Source organism: Protomyctophum parallelum (assembly GCF_964188405.1).
Source record: "Protomyctophum parallelum genome assembly, chromosome: 2".
Classification (NCBI taxonomy): domain Eukaryota; kingdom Metazoa; phylum Chordata; class Actinopteri; order Myctophiformes; family Myctophidae; genus Protomyctophum; species Protomyctophum parallelum.
The window spans coordinates 25808352-25823050 of record NC_139699.1 but is presented as its reverse complement, the minus strand read 5'-3'; the positions used below and the strand labels follow the sequence as shown (position 1 = coordinate 25823050).

The following is a 14699-nucleotide window of genomic DNA, read 5'->3' as shown; positions in this document are numbered from 1 at the left end:
CTAGAAGAGATACACTAGGTGTTAACAGGGAACCAACAGACTGATGTAATGTTTCTTTCAAAAATGAGTTTGACTAATATTTGTCATACCAACTAATCTATAAAAATCACACCTGTGTGAACTGAGCGATGCAACTATATGCATCGTACTGTACTGTACAACTCATACTCTACAGTATAACTCGTACTGTACACTGTACTATGGCTGCTGTGTGTGTGACCTGAATCAGCCCAATCAACCCCAATTCGTACTCATCAGGACATACATATGGACATAGCAGTTGGAGCCGTCAGGCACCACTCAAATCCATATCACTGATAAACTACATCTACTGAGTCCCAACTGTAAAATCTCAATGATTCAACATTTTAATTATCCTCCTCAAGGATCAAAATATTACACAGGGAAGAATTATTGAAGCAGCTGTGTTCATATAAGGCAGCGAGCAGACAACGCAGTGGTAAATGAATAATATCTGCAACACAATGTTTCAGGAATATAGTTGAATAACTGTATAGAAAGGTTGTAAAACAATTATTAAACAGTGTCCTACCAGTAAGGTATCCAGTCACTTGTTTGTCCAGACTGTTGAATTGCTGTCTGTATGAGTCTAGATGCCTGGCCCTGGGGGACAGCCACCGGGAGGCAAAGAGGACAGCATACCGGGAGACAAAGAGTTGAGGTGTAGCTGGAAGACATGGACAGTAGAAAATAAGACTAAATACACAAAAATGAAACCCTGTTAATTTCCCATCAGGCACACTGTTCAATCCTTAGCTCTTGTCAATACTTTGCATTGATTCAATATTTATAAATGCCACAAAGACTAATAGTTTAAAACCCCCAAAAAGCTGAAATTGCAGATTTACAAGCATGCACACAACGCATCACAATGAGACATGCTGTGAGCTTGTAGATCGGCTATTTATTGCTACTTTAAGCGAGCAGACAACGCAGTGGTAAATGAATACTATCTGCAACACAATGTTTCAGGAATATAGTTGAATAACTGTATAGAAAGGTTGTAAAACAATTATTAAACAGTGTCCTACCAGTAAGGTATCCAGTCACTTGTTTGTCCAGACTGTTCAATTGCTGTCTGTATGAGTCTAGATGCCTGGCCCTGGGGGACAGCCACCGGGAGGCAGAGAGGACAGCATACCGGGAGACAAAGAGTTGAGGTGGAGCTGGAAGACATGGACAGTAGAAAATAAGACTAAATACACAAAAATGAAACCCTGTTAATTTCCCATCAGGCACACTGTTCAATCCTTAGCTCTTGTCAATACTTTTCATTGATTCAATATTTATAAATGCAACAGAAAGACTAATAGTTTAAAACCCCCAAAAAGCTGAAATAGCAGATTTACAAGCATGCACACAACGCAATGAGACATGCTGTGAGCTTGTAGACCGGCTATTTATTGTTACTTTTGTGCAGACACTGTAGTATTGGTGACAAAACATCAAACGTTGAAATATGGAGATATGAGGTTTCTGCCCAACAGCAACGATGTATATATGAAATTATGAATACATTGTGTGTGTTTTTTACGGTTGTTACCTCCTGGAACCCAGGTCAAGCAGTGATGAGGCTTTATTGTTGGCAGCAGCAGGGAAGGAGAATCAAACAGAAGAGAAGGAGCCAGACATTGATGCCTACAGAGTCTACAGACAAATATGCAGACATGCACATGATCAGACAAAGCAACATACATTTTTATACAGGACTTTAGTCCATAAATAGTCAAATACCTAATCTTGCGATCACAGTCACACGGACAGATGCAAAGATACAGTCTAGTCTACTATTATTTTGTAATGGAAGTGAGCGACATGAAGATACAGCCAATGTTTGTAGCTTTGTATCTTTTGCATCTGCCAGTGTGATTGCAGCATAAGAAGTTGGCTAGCAGTAGGCTAGTACATAAAATGCCTTAATGATACTGGACTTACAGGCTATAGTTGACAATGTCCACTCTGTCTGATGTTGGCTCTTGGCTGCAGTGATTTATTCAACAGTCTACAAAACAAACATTAACCAACATTAAACTGTATACTTTACACCGTATACTTTAAAAACATAAATGTGGAAATATAGCTCATCTACAAGCTCACAAGCAGGCTTGAGTTTTTAGAATGATTACTTTTGCTAACAGACATTTAGCACTGATCTAAATGCATTTCGTTACATGCAGTTTATAATTCCAATGATTGTGTTGGATGACAATGTCCACATGTAATTGCACTGTCTGACGCTGCCTGCAGATTTATTCACCGCATTCTACCGCAAACTACGCAGCTGCGTAGAGGCCCCAAGAGTTCTCCCTGAAAAATGTTTAATATCGCAGCCCCGCCAGCCCGTTCCGCCTATTGCGGTCGGTTAGGGGGGGCTCCGACGGCCCATGGCGTCGCTTCCTCAGCGTCACTTCTTCATGATCCTCCCCCGTTAAGCGACGCCCGGTCGCGGCCGTCCGTCCCGTCGTGGGCTCCCCTGTTGGTCTATGTCCCCCTTAGCAAAAGTAATCTTTCTAAAAGCTCAAGCCTATAGCCTATACTGCTGGTCTACGTAAAACATGAACCGCACGCAGGCACCGCAAAACAACAAGCTTATCGTCTAACGTTTACTGTATAGATGAAGCATGTTTAGTTTAGTATTACAGCATAGAATTCAACATAATAAATAAGCCCGCGTTTATAGCGGCCATTTTGATAGTTCTTTCAGTGAGCCATACATACAATCGTAAGTCAAATGAACTACAATTACCATGCAGCCCTGAGCCCTTCCCGTTCGGCGCGAACTTTCCCTCGCAAATAATGTGTAGGCTATTCTATGCATTTTAACATGATATTGTGTATATGTACATGGCTGAAACATGTGTAGTTTATGTGTATAGTGTCGACGACCACAGGCGTTACGTTATGGTGGGGCTGAATGAAAATTAGCATGCACTCTTTAGTCTTGACAGTTGTTAGTTTTGCTAGCCCTATACGAGCGTCATGTACACCATGGCTTTAGTCCGGTCCAAAAAAAAAGTATGAAGACACGGTCAACATTTAATTAACATTTGATAGCTGGCTACTTACCATGAAGGAGAACTTCTCTTGTAACTTCACTTGCGTGGCGCGGCTCAGCTGCTGCTTCTGCTGTACATTTTGTAATGGCTGCCAGCCTGCCACTCGGGATGACTCGTATCGGTCCGGCTTTCATCGCTGTTATGAACTCTGGCCAATAAGAGGCAGGTAGGCGTGTCTAATGGGTATCTTAGATCATTTCAACCCAATATTATTAGTAGATACCGTATCTACTAATAATATTGGGTAGGAATGAGTAATAATTACATTTCTTCAAACTGATCTGTATGATTACTCCATTCTCAAATATTATGATGGAAACTTACTGAGACTTGTATATATATTTGACCAATATTACCAGTTTGGCATATACTCATTTATTTTCATGAAATGAACTAAAACAATAGATGTACATTTAACTCACAAATAACAGTTGGATTTTTACTCATTAATTATTGTATATCCAACTAAAAGGATCCCATAAGTGATATTCACAGATTTTATTAAGCTAATATACCTTTTTTTAATAGTCGTACTTACAAGGCGATTGTTTTACTTTTTTGAGTGTGACAGTTTTCAACAGCCTGATGGTGGCAACAAGCCAAGTCGCGTCATGCACTCGCGCACACACACACACACACACACACACACACAACCGGTCGATGCCAAATTTTGCACACACACTCCCTGGATGCCAACGATGAACCTCTGCCCCAAACTTTCCAGAACCGCCTGTTATAGCGCCACCAGGAGGCCGCTTTGTGCAAAACAAAAACATTGTACCTCCATCCCTCCAACACCAACCTCCGGCCCAAATCTTCCTCAACAGCCTGTTATAGCGCCACCATGAGGCCACAACCTGACCTGCCCTGGTGGAGACCTGTGCCGATTGGCACTTTATCTAGTTAATTAATGGTCTTGATTGCCTACAGTATGTGCGTTCAAGTTAGGGTGAAATAGGGTGAAATGCATCTTACATAGGTGCTGGCTGCTGGCAATATGCACATTTCCAAGCAAGTTGGATCAAGGATAACTAGAAAAAGTGCCCTTCTGGGCACAGGTCTACACCAGGATAGGAATGTAGGACATTGCAGCTTGCCTTCATCTGGTGGTTGGATAAAAGGGCAACAAAAGTAAATTATCCACAGATCCGTGCAGTTAGAGGTAAAAACACTTTTCGGCCAGTTATAGCGCCACCTTGAGGCTGAGTTGAAATTGTTGTGGCCTAGTGGGAATGTGCGTGCACAATTTCACGGAAATCACGTGATGTGTTCATGATTTGCAGCATTTTGTTTGAAACTGAGCACTCCTGTGAACTTTGGAAGCCAATCTTAACCAATCAGGATGGAGTCTGAGAAATCTGAAAGACCGGTTTCGTTGAATGGCTCTAGAGAGACTGTGTACCAATTTGCGTGATGTTTGGACAAAAAATTGTTTTGCACAAAGCGGCCTCCTGGTGGTGCTATAACAGGCCGTTCTGGAAAGCAGAGGTTCATCGTTGGCATCCAGGGAGTGTGTGTGCAAAATTTGGCATCGACCGGGTTAACGGTGGCCGAGATTAGCTGCTCACGGACACACACACACACACGGACGGACACACGGACGGACGGACGGAGTGCAAAACATACTCTTCCCCCCATGCCTTCGGCCTGGTGGAGACAACAATGTGGATTAGTTTGCTGGTCAATTTGAGAAAAAGGTTAGTAATGGATAAAATCTATTAAAGATAGCCTACCTATTAATAGATAAAATCCTGTGAGAAGATACCAATTAATAGATAAAATCTATTTTGTAATGATAATTTAGAAAGGACTGTAAATAAATACCTTCAATAACCCAGCCGGAGACCAAATACCATGCTGTATTTACCTTAAAAATGAGTGAGTAGCCCTTTAAATTTGATGAGTCACTGTACCAAAAAATAGAAAGATACCTTAAAAAATATTTGGAGGCAGATGAAATAAAGTTAGGAGAAAGTTTAAGGTTTTAACCATTATTTAGTAGGTATAAAGTCAATTTACATAGAGAATGTGCTACATGGTTCAGATGATAGTATTTAGATTCATAATAATTTAGAGTATTCAAATGGTTCCAAAATGGATCCGAACTGAACTGAACCGAACCACAGTATTGTTCCAGGCTAAATACTGCAGATCACGTCACTTTTGTTGATATAATTAAAGTTCATTGGCTGGAGATGATTCAATGTCAGATGACAAGACCAGGGTTGGCGGTCTCTCATTAGTCCGACGCATTGATGATGAGGATGGCGTAGAAGAGACGTAGAGTTAATCTTCCTTGGTTCAGTCGTGGATGGCCATAGACCAGGAAAGCACAGAGGCTGGCGTTGCCAGGCAACCTGTAGATAACTTTCCCTGCACTGTGCTAAGTTACTAGGCCAAGGTCAAACTAGACTGATAACATGGTCGGGGCTAAAGTTCTGTCTGTGCTGACCAACAGAATATGATGGAGTAGCCAACTTGACATGACATGTAAACAACATATCAGAATGATCTAACAGTTAGTTCTCTCTCTCTCTCTCTCTGCGCTGTTGCGCTGCCCTCGACAGTGATATACTTCTCCAATAAGCGGTGCAGAACCGAGAGAGTGACACATTCTTTTGGATGTAAACTGCGCAGCTTTTAGCTTTTTTTTTTTTTTTTTTTTTTTTTTTTTTTTGCGGCTTACGCCTTTTATTGATTTTTGAAGGGACAGACAGTAGGCTGACAGGAAACGGGAGAGAGATGGGGGGATGACATGCAGTAAAGGCCGTGTCGGGTCCGGGAGTCGAACCCGCGGCACACTGCGACTGGATTACCAGTCCGGTGCCCAGACCGTTACGCTACGGCCTGGGCCACTTTTAGCTTTTTTGATCGGATTTGCGGGTCGATTTTTTTTTTCAATATGCCCCCTTGCCAAGTGCCCCGGTGCAGCTGCACCGAGCGGCCTAGGTTAATCCGGCCCTGTTATTAGTGTGTTGGCCCAAAGGGCAACCAGACTATTGTTATTGTTATTAAATTGTTTTTATTGATTTTTCAACACACACACCAACATACATATATACATCTGTTACGGACCACGGTCCTTTTGATTATTTGTTATTTGTTTAAGTATAATTATTATTTATGGTGGCTACTAAATTAGGATAATAATTATAAGTTTGGTATTTGTTATTATGTTTTGGGGCATGTAACAAGTTGTATTTCTTTTGCTGCAGTACTCAAGTGAATTGACAGACATGGCTCTGAGTGACAGGTCCCTGATTGGACCTGCCCCCCTCTGGTCCTTATTGGTTCTCCCTGACAACACCAGTTTCCTGTTGGCTGGGCACTCTTCCTGTTTCTGTATAAAGTCTCAGTTGAACTTCTGCTCTGGAGGGGACGACAGCATTCTGCAGCAGAGACTCGATCCCTCTAGTCCTCGCCTGTGCCTGCCTTATTATTTTGTTACTCTTAGTTCTGGTTCCTTGTTGTAAGTAATGATTTGTTTGTTTAGTTCAGTTTTGTTAAGGTAATCTCTATTAATTTATTTATGAGTCTGTAAAACCAACTAATTATCCTTGTTTAAGAAGCCCGGTTCCTACCTCCACCATGTAGGGGTGTGCCAGGTCTTTTCTTTTGTTAACTTATTGTAATTTTGGTTAGTTAGGGTAGGTAGGGATTTAGTATTGTAATTTTGTTTAACCTTCTGTTAGGGCCTTTAGGTAGGGGTAAACTTTTGTTTTCTAGTTAGATTCGTTTTGTTAGTCTAGCACCTGCACTCTGAAGCTAACTTATTGGAGAATTGTGAACCAGAATTGTACAAATTGTCTCTGCAACTGAAAGAAAAGAGCTGCTACAAATAAATTGAAGTTCTTTTCACCCTGTCTCCTCTCAAATTGTGTCATGTCCCTTCACCCTAGACGAAGGTCCATAACAACATCACTAGACCTACAATACATACAATACATTAAGAAAAATAAGTAAATAAAAAAGACTGAAGTACAGGACCAAAACAGACAATAAAATAAGGTAAAATAAAATGTAAAGGTAACAAGGTTATGTCTTATTGCGTTATACAATGTTCTCAGGCAGATCGTCACTTGCCAAACAAGAATAATTACACTATTTAGACAGCAGTCCTACACCTGAACATCCTCCGCCGGGAATTTTTGTTTAAAGTAGTCCAGAAAAGGCTGCCAGACCTTATAGAATTTCTGGGCGGAGCCCCTGGTAGAATATTTGAGCTTTTCAAGTTTTAGGTGTACCATCACATCTCCGACCCAGCGTCGATGTGATGGGGGAGTAGCTGATTTCCAATTGAACAGAATAAGGCGTCGGGCCAATAGGGAGGAGAAGGCTATGGCGTCGGATTGGAAAACCGATGCAGTCATTTCACCAGGGACCACCCCAAACACAGCAATGAACGGGTTAAGACTGATCTCTCTGTCACAGATGTAAGAGAAGGTCTCAAAAACAGAAAGCCAGAATTGTGATAATGATGGGCACGACCAGAACATATGACAGAGAGTGGCTGGAGCCTGGTGGCATCTGGAGCAGATCGGATCTACATCTGGATAAATCTCAGCAAGTCTGCTCTTGGAGAAGTGTAACCTATGAAGCACTTTGAACTGAAGTAGCCCATGTCTGATGCAGACAGAAGAAGAATGGATTCTTCTAATTGCCATTTGCCAAGAATCGTCAGGGATCTCCCATGTCGTTACACCATGACTGCCTAATACGTGTTGGCAAGTAACTTAAGTAATATACTACTTTCAGTAATATTATTACTTTTTCCCAGTAATATGTAACTTCACATTTTGAGTAATAATATTACATTTACTTTTTTCCAAAAGTAATATTATTACTATTTTCACGAGCCTTGGTGGAACTGTGGGTTTGAGTGTTTATTTATAATGGTAGACTGGATAGGGGTCAAGTTGAAAATACAAAGTAAGACTTTTGGGGACAAAATATGCAATTACTGGGGGCGAGAGAAAAAAGTAATAAGTAAAGTAATAAGTAACTAGTTTCTCAGGGAGTAATAAGTAGTGTAACTTTATTCCTTTTTTTTTAAGTAATAAGTAATAAGTAGTATATTAGTGTTAAAGTAATATTTTGCCAACACTGCTAATACGTTCCAGAGACGGGGATGCCATCTCTTGAATATCGCTATATAACAACTCACCATTCCCTTCTGATATGGGTCTCCCACCAGCCACTTGTCAAGCCACTTATCTGCCCGAAGTACAGGAAATTAAGCAACATATTTCTTGACAAAATCTCGTGCTTGTAAATACCTGAAAAAATGTGAAGGGGGAATATCGTATTCCTCCCTCAACTGTTCAAAGGTCATAAACGACCCATTTTTAAACATATCCTTCACACGCTTTAACCCCTTCCTGGCCCATAATTGAAATGCCGTATCCATAAGTGAAGGTGGAAAAAGCGCATTAGACACTAGTGGGAGACAAGATGAGGCTTCCTTATACTTAAAGTGTGTCCTAAACTGCGCCCATATACGGAGTGAGCCAATCACCAAAGGGTTATTCGATAAGGCGTTTTTTGGTGAGTGGAAGTGGAGCACAAATCAGTGAGGAAAGTGATGCAGGGTGAGCGGAGTGCTGCTCCATGTCAACCCATACCATTCCCCCTCCCCCATATAACGCTGCCATATCCAATATGTCAACTTATGAATATTTGCTGCCCAATAGTATTGTATGACATTTGGAAGTGCTAATCCTCCATCCTCTTTCTGTCTTTCTAAGAATGCCTTTCTAATACGCGGGGTGGTCTTATTCCAAATAAAGGCTGAGATGGATTTGTCTAGCTCTTTAAAGAAGGATTTAGTGATAAAAACGGGCACAGTTTGAAATAAAAATAAGAACCTAGGCATAATTGTCATCTGAACTGAGTTAACCCTGCCAGCCAGTGATAGAGGCAATGTTGACCAACGAGCAAGGTCCTGTTTACCCTTTTCCAGGGCTGGCCTAAAGTTTGACTTAAATAAGTCCCCATATTTAGGTGTCACAGGCACTCCCAGATAATTATGTGAAAGAATCAGAAACTACCTTCAGTGGATATGACCCGAACGACATCTTCCGAGCTAACTCATTAGCGGGGAATAACAAACTCTTAGAGAGGTTGATTTTGTAGCCTGAGAACCTGCCAAATTGCTGCCAAAATGCTTTCGGAACGGAAGTATGAGGGTCAGACAAATAAATACAGGATCAGATCGTCTGCATAAAGTGATAGTTTATGCATTTGACCGCCCCTAGCAATACTGGTGAGGTCCAAGTCACCCCTCAGAGCGACCGCCAGTGGCGAGATCGAACAGTAGAGGGCTCAGTCCACAACCCTGTCTGGTGCCCCTCCCTATTTGAAAATAGTTAGAGATCATCTTATTTGTGCGAACCGAGGCCTGTGGTGAAGCATACAAAACCTTAATCCAGGTTATAAAAGTGGGTCCGAACTCCGAACCCAAACCTCTCCAAGGTCGTGTAGAGATATTTGTATTCAATCCGATCAAAGGCTTTTTGAGCATTGAGCGACAACAGGACCTCCGCCGTGGGCGGGGCATCTGGGGAGTAAATGATATTGAACAGCCTGCGTACGTTACCAAAGAGCTGACGCTCCAGACTATTGTTATTGTGACACTTTCTTTTTCCTCCGGAGTAATCGAATAATCAAAATGAGTAATCGAATAATCGAATCGAACTTCCGTTGTGATTGGCAGAGCTTTGCATAACGTTTGTAGCAGCTAATTGGCTGTTGTTGGTTATGTAACCAATCTATGTTTAACAAACAGACTATTATTATTATTATTATATATATTTTTTAATTATTATTATTATCCGTATTATTATTAGTATTAGTATATATTTTTTTAAAGTCTTTTCCATTTTCCCATTGCATTCATGTAATTCAATAGTGGCAGTGAATCTGAATGAAGGCCCCCATGACGTCATGTGACACGGGCAGCCACAGTGGGCGCCCCTCACTTCACACAAGTGTGTTTTTTTTTTTTTTTTTTTAGGGTGGTGTCAAAAGTGAATTATTGGCAAGACAAAGGACTAGACGATAGATTCCTTGTCGTCGCAGTTCCCTTGGTCTTCAACCTGGCTCTGGCCCTGGGCATCATGGTTAGCATGTTCTGTTCCCACCAACTGGAGCATCGCCTCGTGCCGCTTGTGCTCGCGCTCCAGTAGTCTGTAGTTGCAGAAGTTTCCAATGAACAGCCAGATGCTGGAATCACAATGGCTCCACAGCAGGAATACATGTACTGGTAACGTCCTGTGACATCAACCAGTTTTCCTGCAAGTGGTGGACCGAGGAGAACCGGGCAGCACTCCATGATGGTGGTGAGACCCAAAGCACTGGAGAACCTCTCAGGTCCCACCTGGTCCATCAGCGACTCAAACATCACAGAGCTCACCATGCCATAGGTGAAGCCAAAGATGCCTGTATATATCGCCAGACCTGTATAGGTCTCTGCAAGCGGGCAGAGACTGTGACATATCCCGTTGAGCAGGATGGCAAAGCTGAAGAAGTACTGGATCCTGGGTCTGATACACCTCGAGTTGGCTAACAACCCCATGGAGGGCCTGGCAACCATGTCGGCGAAAGCCATGATGGAGAGCAGGAAGGCCGCCTTGTACTGCTCCACACCCATAGACTTGGCGTAGTTTGTCAGGAAGACGATGGGCGCGAAGAAGCCGAAGAACATGACAATGTTGCCCGACAAGTAGATGAGGAAGCCACGATGCTTAAAAAGCGACAGGTCCAGGTACTTGTTGACTGTCTGATAAGCGCCAAGCTTCTCTAGCTTTGTGGCGGTCTCTGAAGAGGCCAAACCTTCATCCTGTTTCGTGCCAGTCCCGGATGCCAACTCTTCATCCATGATCTCTTCTGGCTTGGCGGTGGTCAAGGATTCCACCTCCTCGCCCTCTTTTTTTATGGCTTTTATAGATTCCAACTCGACATTCTCCTCAAGCTTGCTGGGCGGGGATCCCAGGGGCCTCATGAGGGCGCCGGCCACACAGCTGAGCAGCAGCTCGCCGCCCAGGATGCGGAAGCTACCTCTCCAGCCGAAGGTGTTGAAAAGGTGCTGGTTCACAGGAGCCAGTATGCTGAGGAACACGGGACTGCCGGCCATTGCCAGTCCGTTCGCCATGGGTCGTTTCTTGGACCAGTACTTGCCGATCATCGTCAAGGCCGGCTGGAGGTTGAACGCTAAGCCCAGTCCTACAATGAAACCGACACAGATGTAAAGTTGCATGACGCTGTTGCAGTAAGAGGCAGAGATCATCCCAATGGAACATAGGATCCCCCCCATGATGATTACGGGCCTACAGCCATACCTCTTGACCAGTATGCTGCTTATGGGACCTGCGGCATACATGACGGCCAGCATGATCGAGGAGATCCATGCGATTTCACTGTCGGAGGCACCAAAGATCTTCTGGATGTCCTTGAAGAAAACGGTGATGGCCTTGGGGAAAGCATAGGAAAAGCCAAGGGAGATGAAAGCTCCAACCACCACAGCCCACCCCCACCCCCCGTCTGGGGGTTGCACCAAAGGAATCGAAGCTGCAGACATCATGTCTCGTCTTAGCTCGGCTCTCACTGTTTGCTGTTCGCTTGTCACCTTGTACAATGTTCGTTGTCTGGTTTTAAAGGGTCCACGGGTTACATGTCACAGTGACAGTCTTGCTCAAATATGGACATGCCCAAATATAGAATTCCAGGACAATTGTCTTTGCAATATTATTCATGATGATGATGATGATGCAATTAATTACAGTAAAATTAATCTGGTCAGTCTAGCATTTTCTGGTTCCATCGTTCCAGACCCCATTAAGTTTTCCCATATCATGCAAGATCCTGGTGAATCATGACCATAAAACGTTTGATTGATTCTGTGAAATAATAATTGAATACCACAAAACAAAAATTAAATATAGTATAGTATCATGATTCACCATGATCCTGGATGGCTTGATTCTAGGCTTAAAATAATTAATATAAATATGTTTGGAAATCTCTATTACCTGTATATGGGAGAAATGAACGGGATCTGGAACGATGGAACCAGATGGAAAATACACTAGTATAGAGCCCTGCTCAACCATAATGGAGTTTAAGTGGTGAATCTATCTTTCAACAGTATTTATTTAAGAAAGCACAAAGCTCACAACACGCATGGGGTGGTGAATAAGCTCTCTTTAATTCAATAGAATGAAAATGATACAACCAGTGATTTGAATCAGAAGTCAAGGCCAACATTTTATAGGGTGCTGTCTCTGGGAGGAAACAGGTTGTGCTTGTCTTACACAGTTCAGGGGAAGAAGGGACGGGTCCAATGTTGTCCCGGGAAGGAGTAGGACTGGGGATGGGGGAGGTTATCTCCTTGAAGCAGTCCACACACATTCCACACATGGACAGATGTCCTGGATGTTATAAAGCAGCGAGGGGTCTTCAACATTTTTCAGGCCAAGGATGGACCTCTTAACTGAAAGAGAGATGAAGCAGGGACCACCCTACTACATATTGTACAAAATTGTGTAGCAGATTAAACTTTTTCCTAGATTTCATAGATAGCTTTCATAGACATGTTTCACAGCACTATCACCAGTGCTGTGTGAATTATATATTTTGTTAATGTGTATTTTCAGACATTTAACCAATTAAACCCTTTGGCTCTGTACTTGTCTGCTCTATTTTCCCTCCACACGTCTACGCCAAAAAGAACCAATCTACAACACAGGTCTTCCCCGAGTACAGGGATTTTAGGGTTCAATGTAAAATAAAAAGTTCCTATCTCAGTGTTGGGGTATAGTAACTCTGAGGATGGAGTCCCAGACCGCGTGCTGAAGACAAGATTAATGACTTGTTCGTTTTCAAAACAAGCTCTATGTGTTCTGAGACTGCTCATCACTGTCTGGGACCTGCACCTGCATCTTAATTCAACTATATGTAATTTCCAGTGTTCAGTGTTGGGTAATGTTACTTTTTAAGTAATTATACGTTACAGGTTACTCTGTTACTTGAAAAAGTAAGCCTATTACAGTAACATCACAGGTTGATGATGACAGCGCTGTCATCATCATCATCATCATCATCATCATCGCAATCATCACCGCACAGTCATCACCACACGTGAAAAATGTCCTCATAAAAACTGTCTGACCGATCATTGAAAATAGTAGGCTAAATACTTCAAACTAAGCCAAGCAACATTATGAGGCTGGGTATACACTGGTTTTAATAGTACGCTACACAGACAAAATAAAATAAAAGACTAAAATAAATTATTAGAAGACACATTATACTCATATATATCTGTGCATGACGGGAGAATTAAATGTAAAAACTCAGTCTAGGTAATATCTCTGAGTGTTCACCTCTTCCTGTGTGTGAGTGATGTCACAGGAAGAGGAAGGTCTGCATGCGGCAACTCTTCTCCTTAGATATAGAGCTAATGAAAGCAGAGAGGATCGTCATGTTAAGCCATGTTCACAGGTGGCAGCTCAAATCTGATTTGTGACTCATTCAGATGCTTTTAGAGCGAATGTGGAAGTAATGATAAGGCTGCAGTTCTCTGTAATGGCCCAGCAGGTGGTGCTAATTCCCCCCCTTCATCAATGGGGATTTGACCTTGAACTTTACACATTTTTCTAATTCCCCTTAGTAAACCTTTTCATAAAGACTTTGTTTTCAATTGCTACTTTCCACATCTACTTTCACACAGAATGAGATGCATTTTGGTAAACTATAATTACATTTTAAAACGGATGACGACAACTACGTTCTGATTGGGTTCTACTGAGTGAAGTCCCACCTCTCTTGTGGAATCAGATTTTAAATTTCAGATATAAATATAATATAAATATTCAGATCTGATTTCTAAAGATGTTTCTCAGTCTGAAAAATCAGATCTCAGAAACAAATCAGATTTTGCCTGCAGTGTGAACAGAGCCTCGGAGACTGGAGGAGAGAACGACTCCATCTATATCTACCTCCTTCATATTCACTGGAGAATGGGATCCCATTCCTCATACCTCCAGCCCAGTCCTTCTGTTCTTTTCTGCCCTTCTTCAGAGGAATACAGGTCCAGTGGCCACCTAAACCTTCAGGGCACCTCGCAAATCTGGCGACCTCGGAACAGTGTGCCCCTGGTATTTCTCGGAAACAAAACGAAAACCGACTGGGCAGTAGGCACCGGCGAGAATACTTTGTGCATGAAGTCTTAAACATTAACGTTATTATGCATCCTTAATTTAGACTACAGCGAGTGACATGACACCAAATAATGCGATCATACATGATAGCATAGGCTAAATGAACTCCCATCGTTGAAGCAAATGACACAAATCATACATGTTGGTGAAACAGATTCTATAAAAACACAAGTTTGGAATTATTACTCGGCCCCTCCGGCGCTCACTGTTCTCACCAATGTTCCGGATTACTCTGCCCAGAAAAAAAAAGGTACCAGGTGCACACTGTTCCGGTTACCTAACTTCAGAGAATCCCACGGCATTTGATCAATGGAATTTGAATGAAAAAGATAAATATTGCAACCCTCCCGGCCTCTTTTCATCTCTCTCTCTCTCTCTCTCTCTCTCTCTCTCTCTCTCACTCCAT

The 14699-nt window shown here is 42.3% G+C and overlaps 1 pseudogene across 1 annotated transcript; it reads right to left on the bottom strand.

Moving 5' to 3' along the window:
- Positions 1 to 10126: 10126 nt before the first annotated feature.
- LOC310854579 (monocarboxylate transporter 2-like) lies at positions 10127 to 11640 on the bottom strand (annotated as a pseudogene). Its single transcript has one exon. The product of its transcript is annotated as a monocarboxylate transporter 2-like (transcript).
- Positions 11641 to 14699: the final 3059 nt, after the last annotated feature.